The sequence below is a fragment of the Eptesicus fuscus genome, chromosome 7, assembly GCF_027574615.1.
Source record: "Eptesicus fuscus isolate TK198812 chromosome 7, DD_ASM_mEF_20220401, whole genome shotgun sequence".
Classification (NCBI taxonomy): domain Eukaryota; kingdom Metazoa; phylum Chordata; class Mammalia; order Chiroptera; family Vespertilionidae; genus Eptesicus; species Eptesicus fuscus.
This window is the reverse complement of record NC_072479.1, coordinates 42,939,723-42,958,548: the sequence shown is the minus strand read 5'-3', so window position 1 is coordinate 42,958,548 and position 18,826 is coordinate 42,939,723. Positions and strand designations below refer to the sequence as shown.

At 43.8% G+C, this 18,826-nt stretch overlaps 1 long non-coding RNA gene across 2 annotated transcripts; it reads right to left on the bottom strand.

Annotated features, from left to right (window-relative positions):
* Nucleotides 1–3,866: 3,866 nt before the first annotated feature.
* LOC129149623 (uncharacterized) lies at nucleotides 3,867–18,449 on the bottom strand. 2 transcript variants are annotated; one of them, XR_008556495.1, is made up of 3 exons: nucleotides 18,365–18,449; nucleotides 17,484–17,602; nucleotides 3,867–4,023 (listed from the first exon to the last, which is right to left on the bottom strand). It is a non-coding gene; the product is annotated as an uncharacterized LOC129149623 (long non-coding RNA). The 2 variants fall into 2 exon arrangements; XR_008556494.1 differs by lacking the exon at nucleotides 17,484–17,602 and adding an exon at nucleotides 7,479–7,762 and having other exon boundaries at nucleotides 18,365–18,447.
* Nucleotides 18,450–18,826: the final 377 nt, after the last annotated feature.

Here is an 18,826-nt window from a genome sequence, read left to right as displayed (position 1 = left end):
GATTTTCATATACATTTTTACTAATTTTCTTTCATCTCTGACACTTCTACTATAGAGAAAGGGCAAATAGCAATATTAAAACATTTCCTCTAATTAATTCCCTTTTAATGTGCATGAATTTTGTGCACCGGGCCACTAGTGCATGTGTGTGTGTGTATTAAATAAAATGAGGAAAAATAAAACTTGTAGTGGTGAAGTCATCCACTTCTGGAATAACCCAGAAGTAGGAGAGAATACAGGCTCAGGGCCTACACCTTATACAATTACTTGTCTAGGTGGTCAGTCTTCCCTCCTTCCCTCCCTGACATCTGACCTGCTTATACATCAAACAACTGCCTCATATGCTTCTGAGCGTTCTCAGTAGTGGTGGGGTTCTCTTTGTAAAAAGAACACAAATTGGGTACAAAGGTGCAAGGCTTTGGAAGGGACAGGTGAAAGTCTTGAAGCTCAAACCTTATTAGTTACACAGTAAATCTGCCCCTGCCCAGGGGGTGGCTTGGGACATTCCAGGAATTGAGAACGTGTCTGAGAAAGTCTACACCTAGAAACTGCACTGTGCTGTTTGAGGAAAGTGCTTCCCAGAGGGTGGTGAGCCTATCGTTGCTAGTATTCAAGAAGATTTTGGGGGAAACAAGTAATCCAAAAAAATTTTAAGCTGTCTTTGCATTCTGTTTGTGGCCAGGGACACCAGCTCCACACTGTGAAGATAGTGTGAGAATGATCATGTTTGGGAAGCACTGAACCAAAAGGAATGGGATGGTTTCTCCCAAAGAAAAATCTGGAGAAATAAAACTTGTCAGTGCGACTCCATTGCTGCCCAGGGTGAAGGTACCACAACCCATAAGCATGAGCACCTGAACCACCTGATCTATATTCCATGGTGGAGATGGATGCACAACGTATCACAGGCTGATGACACCAGTCACATCTAGAGGATGCCTCTGGCTCTGAGTTCAAGTTTCCTGGAAACATTTTTTTTTAATATATTTTTATTGATTTCAGAGAGAAAGGGAGAGAGAGAGAAACATCAACAATGAGAGAGAATCATCGATTGGCTGCTTTCTGCACGCCCCACACTGGGGATCGAGCCCACAACCCAGGCATGTGCCCTGACCGGAAATCCAACCCTGACCTCCTGGTTAATAGGTTGATGCTCAACCACTGAGCCACACCAGCTGGGCTTCCTGGCAACTTTTTTATTATAATTAGGCTTTGCATAAAGCTATAATGCTGTCATTAGCAACAATGAACATCTGGCTGGCTTGGTAGTTTATTACTCAGTACCAATTGATCAATCAACATTTTGGTTTTCTAACATAAGCTCTCATGGCCTTGGACCCCTGTGCAGGCAAACTTGGTTTCTGGGCCTGCCTACACCTTATACAATCACTTGTCTAGGGGGACTGAGGATTAGAGGAATACTTGCCACGGTGACTTCACCTTGATACTTGTCTAGGTGGCCAGCCGTCCCTCCTTCCTCAGTGCCTTCCGACCTGCTTGTACAGCTGCCTCATTTGCTTCTGAGCATTCGCAGTCGGCCTCTGGCCCTGTCACCTTAGGACTGTTCTCGGGAAGTGCATCCATGCTCTCCTTATCTGATCTGGGCTTAAATCAGAGCTGGTCTCCACTGACCTCTCTTTGGAGTCTTTTGAACATTTGATGCCCTCCATCTGGTTTTCTGGTTCTCTGTCAAAATTTAAAAAAACAAAACTGCTTTCTACCCAGATTCCACTTTTGCTTGCTTGTAAACAAAGCTATCTCCACGGCAAAGGGCACAGAGCAGGACACTGAGGTCAGACCACTTGGGTTTACATCCACTTATCAACCACCGTAGTCCCCCCTTAACCATGGTTTTGCTTTCTGTGATTTCAGTTATCCACAGTCAATCACAGTCCAGTTAGATGGAAAATTCCAGAAATAAACAGTTCATACATTTTCAATTGCATGCTGTTCTGAGTAGTGTGATGAAATCTGATGCTATCCTGCTCTGTTCCACCTTGGATGTGAATCATCCCTTTGTCCACCGTATCCATGCTGTACATTCTATCTGCCTACTAGTCACTTAGGAGCCACCTCTGTTATCATACGACAGTCTCAGTATCTCAGTACCTGTATCGTAGTAACGTTTGTATTACTTAATATGGTCCTCAAGTGCAAAGTGGTGATGCTGGCAATTTGGATATGCCAAACAGAAACCGCATGTACTGGTATGTATAGGGGAAAACACAGTATATACAGGGTTTAGTACTTTCCATGATTTCAGAGATCCACTGGGGGTCTTGACATGTACACCCCATGAATAATGGGAGAATACTGTATGTAAACTTGGGCAAATCACTTAGTCTCTCTAAACTCAGATTATTATGTGAAACACAACAATAATAAAGTATCTTCTAAATACAGTGGTTGCCAGTATTAAATGAGATACGCCACATAAAGTGCAGTGTATAGCATATGATGAACACTCGGTAAGTGATAAGAAAACTGTCTTTTTCTCAACCACATCCATGGCTTCAAATCTGTATGAAATAATCATATGGATTTTTCCAGCCTTGAGCTTTCTCCTAAGAGCCAAGTCGGTATTTTAACTGCCTGCTGACACCTATAGGCCCCTCAAACTGAGCATGTCTACAGCTGGACTCATTAACACCATTCCAACCATCGTGCCCCAACCCCACTAAACATTTTTACCCTATTTTCACCTATTACTATCTTTTGGTTAATAGTGTCATGATACACCCAGTCATCCAAGCCAGAACATTAGGAGTGTTTGTTATACTGAGCCTCTCGCATACATTCCCCTCTTATCGGCCACTGAACCTTGAATTCTCTCCCAACTATTGCTCCCTATGTGTCATGTTCAGGTCCCAATGGGATATTGCAAATGCTTTCTACAAGTTTCTTTTCCATTCTAATTTATCGTCTACAACGCTTACAGAGTTTTATCTTTCTTTAAAAATAGCCCTGGCCAGTGTGGCTCAGTTGGTTGGACATTGTCCTGTGCACTGCAAGGTTGCTGGTTTGATTCCTGGTCAGGGCACATGCTTGGGTTGCAGGCTTGATTCCCAGTGGGGGGCATGCAGGAAGCAGCAGATCGATGTTTCTCTCACATCAATGTCTCTCTCTCTCTCTCTCTCTTCTTCTCTCTCTCTCTCTTCCTCTTCTTCTTCTCTCTTTCTCTCTCCCTCTCCCTTCCTCTCTTTCTAAAAATCAATAAAAACATATTTTAAAAAATAAATCTATTACATCACTCCCCTGCTTACTGCTTACTGCATATCAACTCTGGGCCTTTCGCATTCTACTGCAATGAGCCCCTCCTTTCCCCCTCCCCACCACCACACCCTGTCCCTAGCTCCTGCACTGAGGCTTTGATGAATGCCTTGCTCTCTCAGTTGTCCTGCGCTTCTCTGAACCTCCGTTCCCTCAACCCAGGATTCCTCTCATCTTCTGGCATCTCCTACTCACCTTAGTGCTCAGCTCAAACATCACCGCCTCTGTGAGAGTCCCTCTGAACCAGAAGGCTATCCATTTCTAATGACAGTGCTGATTATGTTGTACTGTCTGTTTCTGTTTTCTCTACTCGAGTGTGAGCTCCCTGGCTGCTTCCATGACTGTTCCCTCACACAGCACTGTCCCTGTGGGAACGGAAGAAAGGCAGGTCCTCAGAAGGCAGCAAGCAGCACCTACCATTGGTGGAGAGCTTGCCGTGTTGCACATTACATCTACTAGACTTAGCATTCTACCTCTATTTCCTCCCTCAACCCACCTTTACAGTCATTCCTCGTCTCATCTTCTGTAACATTCGTCTGATAAAACTCCATCCCTGGTTGTATCCGTTTTCTCAGGCTGCCATAACAACACTCCACAGACTGTGTGGCTTAAGCAACAGAAATTTATTTTTCCCACAGTTCTGGAGGCTTAGAAGCCTATGACCAAAGTGTCATCAGAGATGGTTTCTGGGGAGAGCTCTCTTCCCGGCTTGCAGGTAGCATCTTCTCACTATATCCTCACACGGCCTTTCTTCTGTGCAGACACAAAGGAGAGATCTTTTTTGTGTCTCTTCCTCTTCTAATGAGGACACCAATTCTATGAGACTGGGCTTCATCCTTACAGCCTTATTAACATGTATTACCTTCTTATAGGCCCTGTCCCCAAGTAGTTATGTTGGGGTTTAGGGCTTCAACATATAAATGGGGGAGGCATGATTCAGTCCATGACACTAGTTAATTCTAACTCACTTCCCTCTCTGTATTTGTACTCAAGTACCCAGACGCAGATTGAGGGAAAACATATAACCATACCAACTGGTCTCACTTTAAAACCTCAAGTGAGTCCATCCAGGTCTACATACATTCCTAGCCCATCTACTGACCCTCTCTAAGAGGCCTGTTTCATACCTTCTCCTTTGTCTTCAATTGTCCCAACATGCCTTCCTTTCTCCTCATCCTCAGCTGAAGACCTTACTTCCTATTTTCCTCAGAAAATTAAGCATTCATCTCCCCACCTTTACACGTCTGTTCCCATAACACTGGGTGAATCATCCTGAATGAGAAAGACCAGGATGCCATGCTAAGACCAGCCTTTCAATTGTGCATGAATTCCATCCCCTTCACCAGCTCTGCAAGAATCCTGTTTCCTACATCATCAATTTTATCCTTTCTATTGGGTAACTTCATTCAGCATAAAATGTTAATGATATGAAATAGACATCATATCTCTCAGTTTAAAACAATGACAAAAAAACAACAAACCTCCATAGAGTTTGCTTCTTTGGGCTGTTGCTTCAGTTTTGCTGTGTAGAAAAATGCCTTGAACGCATGATGAATATGTATGCTATCCTTTCCTCCCTATTCATTTTCTGAAACCTACACCAATGAGGTGATCGTCTCCTCCCTTTATCAAAACCATATTACTTGAGGTCACCAGTGGTCTCCCAGTTAGCAAACAAACAAAAGAGCAGTTTTCAGTTTTCAGTCCTCATCTTACTCAACCTGTGGGCAGCAATTGGCAGAGTTTATCACTAACTCCTTCTTGAATTGCTGTCACCCTTGATTTCTGGGGCAACTTGCTTCTCTGCTCTTAGTGTTGCTCATTCTCAGACTCCTCTGATGGATCTTTCATTCCTCTATTGTGTGGAGGCTCAGGGCTCATATCACTGTCTTCTCTACAATCACTTTCTAAATGCCAGGATCTTGGCTTTAACTATCATTTTTATCCTAATAACTCACCAGTGTAGCATCGCTAGCTCAGACCTCTGTCCTAAACACTTTTTGTATGTTCAATAGATACCTTCATTTTCTTTCCCAAAGTTGTTCCTCCTTCAGTGCTCCCCATCTCAAGAAATAGCATCATGATTCATAGTTCTGTAGGCCCCAGACCTTGAAGTCATCCTTGACTCTTTCTCTAACATCTCATATCCAATGTACCAGCAAACCATACAGATTCTAACTGTGAAATAGATCCACGATTTACCAGTTCTTATCTTCTCTGCTACTGTCAACTTGGTCCCTGCCACTAGGACTTCTCTCTTGAATTGTTGCAGCAGCCTCTGACTTCATAACTTGTCTCTCTACTTTTATTCTTATGTCATTACCATCTATTCTTCACACAGCAGTCAGAGCGATCCTTTAAAAAGTAATCAAACTCTATCATTCCTCTGCTTAACACCTTCTCATGGTTCCAATCACACAGCATAAGACCTAAAGCCCTTTCAGGGCTTGATCCTATAGCATCTGACACTGGCCCTCTTCTCAGACCCCACCGTCTGCTCCTCCTCCTCCTCTCTTGCTGTGCTCCAAACACACTGACATGTTCAAGGAAGAACAATAGGGTCAAGCACATGTCTGCCTCTGTGCCTTTGTACTAGCTGTTCCCTCTTCCAGGAACGCTCTTTCCCCAAATAGCCACATAGTTATCTCCCTTATTTCATTTGAGTCTCTGCTCAAGTGTCACTTCCTTAGAAAATTTTTCCTTGAACTTCCCCTCCCACCCCCCAAATCTAAATAGCATACTCCATCACTCTGTCTCCTTAACTTGCTTTATATTTCCTCATAGGGCAGATCTTGTTTTGACATGCTATTTTTTAATCTATTTATGTTCTTAATTATTGTTTCTCATGCTAGAATGCTGTCAGTTTTTTGCACTGCCATATTCCCAGCACCTAGGACAATGTCTGGCATACAGTGGGTGCTTGTATTCGTTTGTAAGAGCTTCCATAACGCAGGACCACAGACTGGTTAGTTTTAATAACAGAAAATGATTGTTTCACAGTTCTGGAGGCTAGAAGTCCAAAATGAAGGTATCTTCAGGGTTGGTTCCTTCTGAGGGCCATGATGGAGGGATCTGTTCCAGGCCTTTCTCCTTGGCTTGCTCATGGCCATCTCTCTCTCTCTCTCTCTCTCTCTCTCTCTCTCTCTCTCTTTCTCTCTTTCTCTCCCCCCCCTCTCTCTAATCCTCACCTGAGGATATTTTCCCATTGATTTTAGAGAGAGTGGAAGAGAGAGGGAAAGACAGAGAGAGATATCATGTGAGAGAAACACATTGATTGGTTGCCTCCTGCATGTGCCCTGACCAGGGCTGGGCCGGGGAGAAGCCTACAACTGAGGTACGTGCCCTTGACCAGAACTGAACCTGGGACCTTTCGATCTGAAGACTGACACCCTATCCACTGAGCCAAACCAGCAAGGGCCCTATATCTCTTTACATCACCTCCCCTCTACTATATCTCTGTGTCCAAATTTCCCCTTTTTATAAGGGTACCCGTTGCATTGGATTAGGCCCCACTGTAATGACTTCACTTTAACTTGATTGATTACCTCTGTAAAAACCCTGCCTCAACGTAAGGTCGCATTCTGAGATACAGGGAGCTAGGATTTCAACTGCATTTTATAAGACCTTTGGTTCCATAAATAATTTAACTTATAAGTAGGCAGATAAGACAATGAATAGCTGAATACATAACTCCTCATGTTTAACCAATGCTCACAATTTTGTAAAATATCATCTTACTATATGAACAGCACACTGAGAAGAACTTGTATAAATGGAGTTCAGCATCACAGGAAATTAAAATTTAGAGCCAAACTAATCTGACACATTTAATAACATTCATCATTATGGTGGTGCTTGAAAATTAAGAGTAAATGGGAAGTGGTTCACTTGGTGATTGTAATTAGCACCTTACAGTTTAATCAAAAATGTCTCGGATTAGCTGGGAAGGAAGTGAGGACAAACATGGCTGAGCAGTCTCCTGTGCTGGGACCCTGTTGGGAAGATTTTGAATTCCCAACCTCTGAGGCCCACAGCAATAGACAGCTTCCTTGGTCCAACGGGGCCACCCAGGGACCTCCGGCAGTGTGGGCGCTGGTATCTGGGCTTTACTAGGCTGTTCCCTCTTTCTGGAACGCCTCCATCTCTCTTCCACATCCAGGTTCATGTTCCGATTTCCTCTAAGGTGCCAGCTAAATGCATATACTCACTTCATCCTCACAACAACCTCATAAGGAAGAGGTGCTGACATCCTGGGTCAGAACTAAACGTCTAACATGCTCAACCTTATTTCTTCCTGCCTTCTACAACTGTCTCCAGTTCTCAGGTCAGGAACTCGGTGAGCAGTGGAATCAGCTAGAGCAGGAGGGGCTGACACAGGTGCAATCGAGAAAGGCCAGACACAGTGTGGGTGCGTTTTCTGGAGATGTAGGTAGCAGGAGGTTGTCCGAGATGGCCGAGTGTTGGCTGGAGAGGTCCATGGCAGGAGGAAGTCCTGGCGAGTGGACAGAACAGTGATGGAGACAGTCTTGGCGATCAATGTCATGTGTACATCTAGGCAGGTTGAGCCCAAAGGGCCTCCCCCAAGATTGTCAGGACACTGGCCTGTGGGAGGGTGTGGAAGCAAGCAGTCTAGGGGCAGTCTTAGAGGAATTGGGGTACCAAGTAAGAAACCACGGTAAGGATTCAGTTATTGGAAAATGGGGTAGAAGGTCGGTGAACGCCTAACCAAGACGGACCAGATGCCATACAACCTGGTCTGAACTCTTGGAGCTCCTTCATTTCCCCTTGACAAAGAGGACTTCCTGCACTGGCGACAAGGGGACGATAGGCACTTGTGTGGAACTAGAGGGCTACAGAAGGAATCATTGCAACTATGTTTTGTTTGTCTAACTCCTTGTTTTTATCATTGTGGTAAAGGATATGCTAAACTCTCATATCACAGGGACGCATTAAATGTGTTTGATCTTCCACTTTAAACAACATTCTTTTTCTTTTATCTCAATCTTAGACCTTGTACTAAGCTTAATAATTTACTATGGGAGAGTCCTTGAGACTCAACACTCAGGAAATAAGTTATGCCAGGGAAGTTGTCTAGACACATTGAGTTTGTTTGCCAGCATTTGTGTTAATTCTGTGTGTGTGTGTGTGTGTGTGTGTGTGTGTGTGTGTGTGTGTGTGTGATTCTTGAGCTACCCCTTTGAGTTTTGTCTTCAATGCATTGAAGACTAGATTTGTAGAAACCCCTGGGAATAGATGAAATCATGAATATTTTCTCTAGCCTAAAATGGTTTGACCTATCTCATTCCTTTTCAATATTTTAAGTATTTTAGTTTATGAAAGTGGGGTACGGGGTGTGGTTGTTAATAGTAACAAAGTACAGGCCAAACATGAGAAAATTATCAAAGTGATGACTGTTTGAGGCAGCAGAACAACAAAGCAAAGGCCTATTTTTGTGTGTGATTAGCTTAAGTTAAAAATGAAATAACAACCGAAGCCGGTTTGGCTCAGTGGATAGAGCGTCGGCCTATGGACTCAAGGGTCCCAGGTTCGATTCCGGTCAAGGGCATGTACCTTGGTTGCGGGCGCATCCCCAGTGGGGGGGGTGCAGGAGGCGGCTGATGGATGTTTCTCTCTCATCGATGTTTCTAAATCTCTATCCTTCTCTGTAAAAAATCAATAAAATATATATTTTTTTTAAATGAAATAACAATGTGAGAATTTATTTTTTTTAAATACAGAGAACTGCCTGGCCAGCGTGGCTCAATGGTTGAGCATCCACCTATGAAGCAGGAGCTCTTGGTTCGGTTCCCGGTCAGGGCACATGCCCAAGTTGCAGGCTCGATCCCCAGTATGGGATGTGCAAGAGGCAGTTGATCAATGATTCTCTGTCATCATTGATGTTTCTATTTCTCTCTCCCTCTCCCTTCTTCTCTGAAATCAATAATATATTTATATATATTTAATACAGAAAACTATCAGAAAAGAAGAGTGTTTCTTGGGAATGAACCAAGGGATAAGAGAGGAAGCAGCCTCTGGCCTTGAACATATATGAATACGTCTCAATACAGTTGTTGAATAAGACAGGGGACTCCGAGCTTCATACCTTAAGTTCCTGAGGGAGGGAGCCCATGTAGCTGGGTTTAACGGAGTTTAGGGATAGAAATGGATCTTGCACTATATGCTGCCCATCATTTACTAAGTAGCAGAGAGTCTCCTACTCATGACTCTCCCCCACTCCACAACACATGGACACTACATTTTTAAAGCTAACATCTGAGCACTTACTATGTACCAGACACTTCTCTAAGAACATTTAATCCTCTCTACAACCCTGTGAGGTGCATAAATTTTATGGCTGGGGAAGTAAATGCAGAGAGAAATTAACTTGCCCAAGGTCACCTAGAGAAGCATGCCACTGAGGTACAGATCAATTCCAGACACTTTGGCTCCAGAGTGGAGCGCTGAACTGCATCTAATCCTCTTCCCTTTAAAAAGGGGGATGTAACAAAGGATCAGAGATGGATAGACAAAACGTAGAGCCAAGACTGGAAAAAGTAGGGGCGAGAGGGGAGTGCTTTACCCCTAATGCAGCCCCTCCATTGGCAAATGGGGAGAATTGAGAAGCCACCCCTCCACCCTCATCCCCCACCACTCCCAATTACCCCCTGGTGTTCTCTTTTCCATAGCACTATCACCTTCGAACATACCGTACACTCCACTTGTTCATTTCGCTCGTGAGTGCTGTCTGCCCTCACTAACATGTAAGCACATAAGAGCATGCATCTCGGTCTGTTTTGTTCCTGAGGGATTGCAAGTGTCTAGCACTCAGTATTTATTAAATAAATACCACCCACCCACCTGCTAAGATATCTGGGAAGATTAAATTCTTCAAATTTATAACACACTTCAAAACAGTGCTTCAAGAATGGGTAAAATATTAAGCGGCAAGGAAGACCCCTGAGGACGTCACTGAGTGTGATGCGATCGTTTTTGCCATTTTTAACATCCAGGGAATTGCTCAGTGTTAGAGCTGCACTGAAATCAAGGTGACTCCTTCCTTGCTCCGAGGGATTATCATGTAAGTAAAGACAAATAAGACTAGACAAAACGGCACCACAGGAATGAGACAGCAGGAAGTGGGCAGAGCGAGGCTGTGGGTTTCAATTTTCTTTTTCTTCCCAGGCTTATTGTTTCACTCTTTCCCTTTACTTTTCTTTTCTAAATATCCCTTTTGATTCGTTGTTAAATCATATACTCCAACACTTCATTCAAGCCTTTAATTGCATAATTTTAGGGTTGTTCCCGGATTAAACTACACTGTGGTGTAGTTGAGTCATCCTTCGTGTGTGCTGAACAAGGGATCGTACCTGAAATCTGACCTTGGCGATGACCAGATGGGAGGTGACCCAGATCCCAGGCTCCCAGCCCTGCAGCCGGAGGCTCTGCTCTTCACCCCTGCGCTCCTCCAGGCTCTGCTGTTGTCTGATTCAGAACCCCCTCTGCAAGTCCTAGGCAGGCGCCCTCTCCACCTTTTTACCTGGTCCTCCCCATGGATGGGGCTGACATGGAAGCAGAGGATTCTGCAGGGAAGTACGTGAGGGCTGCTACTGAAGGGTGTTTGCTATGAATCTGAAATCTGCCCGAGGACCTGGGTTCACAAAGACACCGGATTGGCACCCTCCAGACCAGGCGTCCTCAAACTACGGCCCGCGGGCTACGTGCAGGTGTTTTTGCCGTTTTGTTTTTTTACTTCAAAATAAGATATGTGCAGTGTGCATAGGAATTTGTTCATAGTTTTGTTTTTTTTTTAACTATAGTCCGGCCCTCCAACGGTCTGAGGGACAGTGAACTGGCCCCCTGTTTAAAAAGTTTGAGGACCCCTGCTCCAGACAGACAGAGTCTCACACAGGCATGGTCACTATAGATAAACGACTACATGAAGATTCAGGATTATCCCGAAGATGAGGAGAGATAGCCTCACACTATTATTTTTTAATAATTTTAATAGCAAAAGGAGTAAAGGGAGCTCGTTAGGTGCCCAGAATGTAATAAGTACTTTACATCAATCAGTCCATATGTCCATCAGTTCAATCCTCACAACCATCTGAGGAAAGTGCTGTTAGTATCATTCCTGATGGAAGAGCAAAACAGAGGTTAACAACGCGTCCAGGGTCACACAGTTAGAAGGCAGCAGGACTTGGACCCAGGCTGCTGGCTGTAGTCTCTGCTCTCAACCCCAACTCGGCTTTGGCCCCCTGCATTAAAAATGCACATTGGGCCCAGCCGGCATGGCTCAGTGGTTGAGCGTTGACCTATGAACCAGGAGGTCATGGTCTGATTCCCGGTCAGGGCACATGCCCAGGTTGTGGGCTCCATCCCCAGTGTGGGGTGTGCAGGAGGCAGCCGATCAATTATTCTCTCTCATCATTGATGTTTCTATCTCTCTCTCCCTTCCTCTCTGAAATCAATAAAAATGTATTTTAGCCAAAACTGGTTTGGCTCAGTGGATGGAGCGTCGGTCTGCGGACTGAAAGGTCCCAGGTTCGATTCCGGTCAAGGGCATGTACATTTGCTGCGGGCACATCCCTGGTAGGGGGTGTGCAGGAGGCAGCTGATCAATGATTCTCTCTCATCATTGATGTTTCTAGCTCTCTCTCTCTCTCCCTTCCTCTCTGTAAAAAATCAATAAAATATATTTTTTTAAAAAATGTATTTTAAAAATTGCACATTGGAACTTAGCCAATTTGGTTCAGTGGATAGAGCGTCAGCCTGCAGACCAAAGAGTCTTGGGTTTGATTCCCATGTAGGGCACGTACCTTGGTTGCAGGCTCCTCCCCTACCCAGGCCCTGGTCAGGGCTCATGCAGGAGGAAACCAATCGATGTGCTTCTCTCTGTCTTTCCCTCTCTCTTCCATTCTCCCTAAAAATCAATGGAAAAATATCCTCTGGCGAGGATTTTTTAAAAAGCACATTGGTAATGAAAATGCCTGCCAAATAGGATCCTAAATGCTTTATAGATTCTCTCCTTCTATCTCCATTAAAACTCTGTTGGGGTAATCCCAGTCTAACCCTGAGAGAAACATCAGACAAAGCTACTAGTATACTGGGGGACATTCCACAGGATACCTGGCCATACTCCTCAAGACTCTCGAGGTCATGGAAAATAAGGAAATATTGAGAAACTGTCATAGATTAGAGGATACTGGGGAGAAAAGACAACACAATGCAATGTGGTTTCCTGGACTGCATCCTGGAACACAAAGAAGCCATCAGTGGTGAACTGGGGAAGTAGGAATGAAGCCTGAAGTTTAGTTGATAATAATGTACCAGTGTCAGCTTGTTGCTTTGACAAATGTACCACGATAACAAAAGATGCAAACAATGAAGAAAACTGGGCAAGGGGCCTACAGGAAAACTGTACTATCTTTGTAATTTTTCTGTTAATCTAAAATTACTCCAAAATTAAAAGTCGGTTAAAAAAAAGAAATCCCCGTGAGGTAGGTTCTTTGATGATAATTTACAGAGAACAGTAGCTTAGGGAGATCACCTTGACCCTAGTATCAAGGCTATAAGGAAGATTTATCCCAGTAGACTCTAGGACAATTCAACAGGATTGCATGTGATTCACTTAGAACTTTCTTGCAGTATCCTATGGACATCATAGCCTGATGATCCTGAGAGGACTGGTCCAGCTTTGTTCCAGTTCTCTTTTCCCAGCCCAAGAGCAGTGTCTTACATTTATTGACGTTTCTATCTCTCTCTTCTTTCCCCTTCCTCTCTGAATCAATTAAAAAAAAAAAAGTGGAGGCAGAAATATATCCTAGGAGCATACTAAGCCTTATACCATAATGTTTCAAGTTTTTCTTTCTTTGCAAGGAAGATTATTTTTCAATTGTTTTGATTACTATCAATCATACTAAAAGCCTCTAATGTGTAAAAAATGCCCACAATAATGTCAGACATTGTGCTAAATGATTTTTTTAAAAATATATTTTTTATTTAAATCTTTATTATTCAAATTATTACAGTTGTTCCTCTTTTTTTCCCCCCATAGCTCCCCTCCACCTGGTTCCAACCCCACCCCATGCCCTTACCCCCCCGCCCCCCCCCGCCGCCACTGTCCTGATCCATAGGTGTATTATTTTTGTCCAGTCTCTTCCCTCACCTTTCCCCCCGAGGATTGTCAGTCCACTCTCTTTCTATGCCCCTGATTCTGTTATATTCACCAGTTTATTCTGTTCATCAGATATTTTATTCACTTGATTTTTAGATTCACTTGTTGATAGATATGTATTTGTTGTTCATAATTTTTATCTTTACCTTTTTCTTATTCTTCCTCTTCTTAAAGAATACCTTTCAGCCGAAACAGGTTTGGCTCAGTGGATAAAGCGTCAGCCTTCGGACTCAAGGGTCCCAGGTTCGATTCCGGTCAAGGGCATGTACCTTGGTTTTGGGCACATCCCCAGTAGGGGGTGTGCAAGTGGCAGCTGATCTATGTTTCTAACTCTCTATCCCTCTCTCTTCCTCTCTGTAAAAAATCAATAAAATGTATAAAAAAAAAAAAAAAAAATACCTTTCAGTATTTCATATAATACTGGTTTGGCAGTGATGAACTCCTTTAGCTTTTTCTTATCTGTGAAGCTCTTTATCTGACCTACAATTCTGAATGATAGCTTTTCTGGGTAGAGTAATCTTGGTTGTAGGTTCTTGCTATTCATCACTTTGAATATTTCTTGCCACTCCCTTCTGGCCTGCATAGTTTCTGTTGACAATCCTATGGGTGCTCCCTTGTAGGTAACTAACTGTTTTTCTCTTGCTGCTTTTAATATTTTCTCTTTGTCTTTTGCTCTTGGCATTTTGATTATGATGTGTCTTGGTGTGGTCCTGTTTGGATTGCTTTTGTTTGGGGTTCTCTGCACTTCCTGGACTTGTAAGTCTATTTCTTTCACCAGGTGGGGGAAGTTTTCTGTCATTATTTCTCCAAATAGGTTTTCAATATCTTGTTCTCTCTCTTCTTCTGGCACCCCCCATAATTCAGATGTTGGTACGCTTGAAGTTGTCCCAGAGGCTTCTTACACTATCTTCATATTTTTGGATTCTTTTTGCTTTTCCAGTTGTGTGTTTTTTGCTTCTTTGTATTTCAAATCTTTGACTTGATTCTTGCGATCCTCTAGTCTGCTGTTGGAACTCTGTATATTATTTTTTATTTCAGTCAGTGTATGCTTAATTTCTAGTTGATCCTTTTTCATATCCTCGAGGGTCTCACTAAATTTATCGGCCTTTTCTAGAAACTTCTTGAAAATCCTTATAACCATGGTTTTGAACTCTATATCCAGTAGTTTGCTTCCCTTTATTTCTTTCATTTGTGACCTGTTTTTTTGCTTCCACATTTTGGCTGCTTCCCTAAGTTGATAGAGTGGCTTTGTGTGCTAGGTGTCCTATAGGGCCCAGTGGCTCAGCCTCCCCAGTTACCTGAGGTGGACACTCTTGGTGCACCCCTTTGTGGGCTGTGTGCACAGTCTTGCTGTAGTTAAGCCTTGATTGTTGTTGGTATCACTGGGAGGAATTGACCTCCAGGCCAAGTGGCTGTGAGGATCAGCTGTGTCTATGATGGGAGAACTTGTGTGCTGGAGACACCCTTATGGGGCAAGACTTGCTTCAGTAGGGCTTTGGTGCTCACTGAGTCTGCCCCCTGAGTGTGTCCCTTATGGATCTGAGGAGTTGTAATCTGGATGGTCCTACTCTGACCCCTGGGTACACTGGCTCTTGGATCTCCAAGGAGTTGCTAATTTAGCCTCTGCCTGAGGCCACCCAGCAGGAGCTACAGAGAGATCTGCAGATTCCTCTTCTTTGTTTGGGTTTTGGAGGTGCCCAGATGAGGCCCAGCTGTGAAGCAATGCAAGCTGCTGTGGGGCCTTGGGCCTTCTTTTGGATGTTCTGGGTTTCTCTGACTCAGCTACAGTTTGTTAGGTAAGTTTAGATTTCAAAGGACCAGGCCATTCATATTCAAAAGCCTCTGCACACAGCTTGGTGGGATGGAGTCTCAGGGCGGAGCAAACAGCAATGGCTGACCTTCAGCCCTGCCCCCCAGGTCTCAGTGTCCCTTGGTAATCACTGCAAGCACCTCTGAGAGAAAGCCGTCCTCGAGTTCCGCCCGCTGCCAGACAGTCCAGTTTCTCCCCGTATGAGTCTGGGTCCCCAGAGTCTCACCCCAAACGAATTCAGAGCAGTCGGGAGCTTGTGTCTTCCTGCAGATTGAAAAAGCCAGCCGCCTGCTCAGCTGCCAGCCCTGTCTGCATGCGAGCCTCCGTACCTCTGCACTTTACTTCCACAGCTCCTCTGAGTCTCCGTGTGCTTTTCTCTTCCCTTCTAGTTGTAGAATTTCCACTTAGCCAGCCTTCCTGTGGTTCTGGATGATGTCGTTTTGTCTTTTAGTTGTAGTTTTGAAGTTGTTGTGCACGGCAGCGAGTTCAGGTGTTTATCTATGCCGCCATCTTGTTCTGCTAAGTGATTTTTTTTTTCTCAGATGATTTCATTTAATCCTAAATCAAGTATTACTGCTATCTGCATTTTACAGGTGAAGAAATATAAGACAAGGATTTTGAAATTATGTTCCTTAGGGGAGTGGGCAGGAGCTGAAGAATGAGAGGCCAGGCTCCAGGATTAGATTCTTAATTTAAACAAGGCACTGACTCTTTTATTTGTTTTCATTATTAGACATATTTGGAAACTGTCCTTTAAAGAAAGAGTTGCAATGTGTGATAGTTAGTTTTATGGGTCAACTTGGCTGCCCTACAGTTACTTAATCAAACACTAATCTAGGTGTGGCTGTGAAGGCATTTTGTAGATATGGTTAACATCTATAATTAGTTGACCTTAAATAAAGGAGATTACCTTCAATGATGTGAGTAGGCCTCATGCAATCAGTTGATAGGCTGTAAGAGCAAAAACTGAGGTTTCTTGGAGAAGAAGAAATTCTGCCTGGAGACTGCAGTATTAACTCCTGCCTGAGTGTCCAGCCTCTGTCCTACGAACTTTGGACTTGCCAATCCCACAATAGCATGAGCCAGTTCCTTAAAATAAATACCTGTCAGTACACACACACACACACACACACACACACACACACACACACACACACCTGTATTGTTGGTCTGTCTGGAACACCCTGACTGATACACGTGGCTTAAACACAAGTTCTATGGCCTTCCTGCTCAAAGTGCGGTCTGCAGGCCAGCAGCATCAACAGGAGCTGGGAGCTTGTTAGAAATGCACAATCTCAGCCACACACCAGACTTACTCAACCAGAAACTGCATTTTAACAAGATCCCCAGATGATCCGTAAGCACCTTCAAGTTAAAGGAGGGTTTACTAATTTAATGCAACATAAAGATAGTAACCCGCATTTTTAACCTGAATAAAAATCCTCAAACATTTCAGCCCTGAGGTCAACTCAATGGAATTTCTGAAAAAGAATAAAAATACCAGCTTTGAACTAAGTGGCCCCTCTGGCTGCCTTGTATCAATGTCATCACCCGGGTGAACTTGCCATGAAGCCTCCAGGCTACCAACTTGGTCATAAACCCAGAAACAGGCTTATTTGCTTCTATCAAAGACACTTTCTCAGCTCTTAGTGCATATATATCCCATTTCTTATGCTTCCTCAAGGAACTCAAGCATTTCTTTCTTTTAACTAGAAGGGAAATAAATCAAAGGCTGAGAAAAGTGTTAATTAATTGACATCCGGTTTCTTCCAAACGAAGTTGAGATATAACTAACTAAAAGACAGACTAAGACATCTTGAAGGCTCAACCTCAGATGAAATCCATAAGATTTCATACAATTTAGCAAGTTCTATTCTTTGACTAAAATTCTTCCTGCCTCTTATGAAGCTTTGTGCTCAATTACCATGTGCTGCTGGAAAAAGGGCGAGATTTCCTTAACTGTCACTGCTTAGCACATTTGTCAGCCCAGGGGTCCAACACACCTGCCGAGCACACTGCCACTCTCTGCAGCTGTGTTTTACCTCATCAGCGGGCGAACAAGTCACCACCTGTGCTGCATAATATAACTCAGAATTATTTAAATCACTCCCCACTTCTGCTAGAACCATTTTCATAATCCATTTAGTATCCTAAATAGACTTGTGGGATGCCATATCACATCCCAAGAGTGAAAACAAATGACTTAATCTGGTCAGAGTCAATAAACACCTTCATCCTAGGGCATCACAGCAATTCTTCATAGAAATGTGAACATCCATGAAATTCCCTCTGGTGGGCAAAGGCCATCCTGCCTTGTTCTTCATGTCCTCCCACATGTGGTTCTGTGGCTGCCAGGAGAACAGGAGGAAAATCACGCCTACCCTAAGTTGAACGCCAAGTTCCCATGGGTAGACCTACTTCCCTCCATAATGTGGAGGCCAGATAGCAGCTGAACAGTTCCATTTTAGGGTGTCCTCAACATTAATGGTTCTCAACTGGAGAAAGAGTACCTAGCAGAATTGTACCAGATGCTTTCTTAAGTTGCAGCCACACCTAAAGATGTTGGTTCAATAGACCTGGGCCGGGCGCAGAAATGGTGGAAAGCTCTCTCTAGGTGGTTCTGATAGAGTCCATCTTGGTTGGGTCCCCAACTTTAAATAAAGGTTCTACCTTGGCTACTAAAGTTTCTACACCCAATTCCATTGGGGAAAGTTCCTCACACCAGCTGGGTGTGCTACAACTCAACTCAATTCTGACATTATCTACCTGGAGACAGCATCAGACCCCACAGGTTAGCGGCTCAGTCTTGCAAGAGTGCCCCTTACCCTCACCTCAGATGCCAGTTGAAAGTCTCCATAGTTACCTATACTTTTAACTGACTGGCTGTCAACCAGATTCCCATGACCCTCTTCTCAGGTTTAGTTAATTTGCTAGAGTGGCTCACAACTCAGAGATACATTTAACTTACCGTATTATCGGTTAATTATATAAAAGGATATAACTGAGGACCGGCCAGGTGAAAGAGGTGCTAGGGCAAGGTATGGGGAGAGGGGCATGGAGCACCTATGCTCTCTGGGAGCCTCTCCCAGCACTTCCACACGTTCACCCACCTGGAAACTCTCTGAACTCTTCCTTTTGAGCTTTTACGAGGTTTCATTAAGTCATTAGCCAATGGAGATAGATTCAACCTCCAGGCCCTCTTCCCTCCCGGAAGTTGTCGGGTGGGACTGAAAGTTCCACTCCTAGAATCACTTGGTTGGTTCCTCTGGCAACCAGTCTCCATCCTTAGGTGTTTCCGAGAGTCACATTATTAACCTAAACCCAGTTGTGCTGGAGAGAGGCTGTTATAAATAACACCCAAGCCACCTGATAGCTCTGAAGTGATTTCAGGAACCGAGGACAAGAGACCAAATATTATAATAAAACATGGTCTCATCGCTCTTATTGCTCAGGAAATTCCAAGGGTTTGGGGAACTTTGAGCCAGGAACTGTGGATGAAGACTAATTATATACATATATGAGAAATATATTTTAGTCATCTGAATGATCAAACATATATATATTTTTTTTTT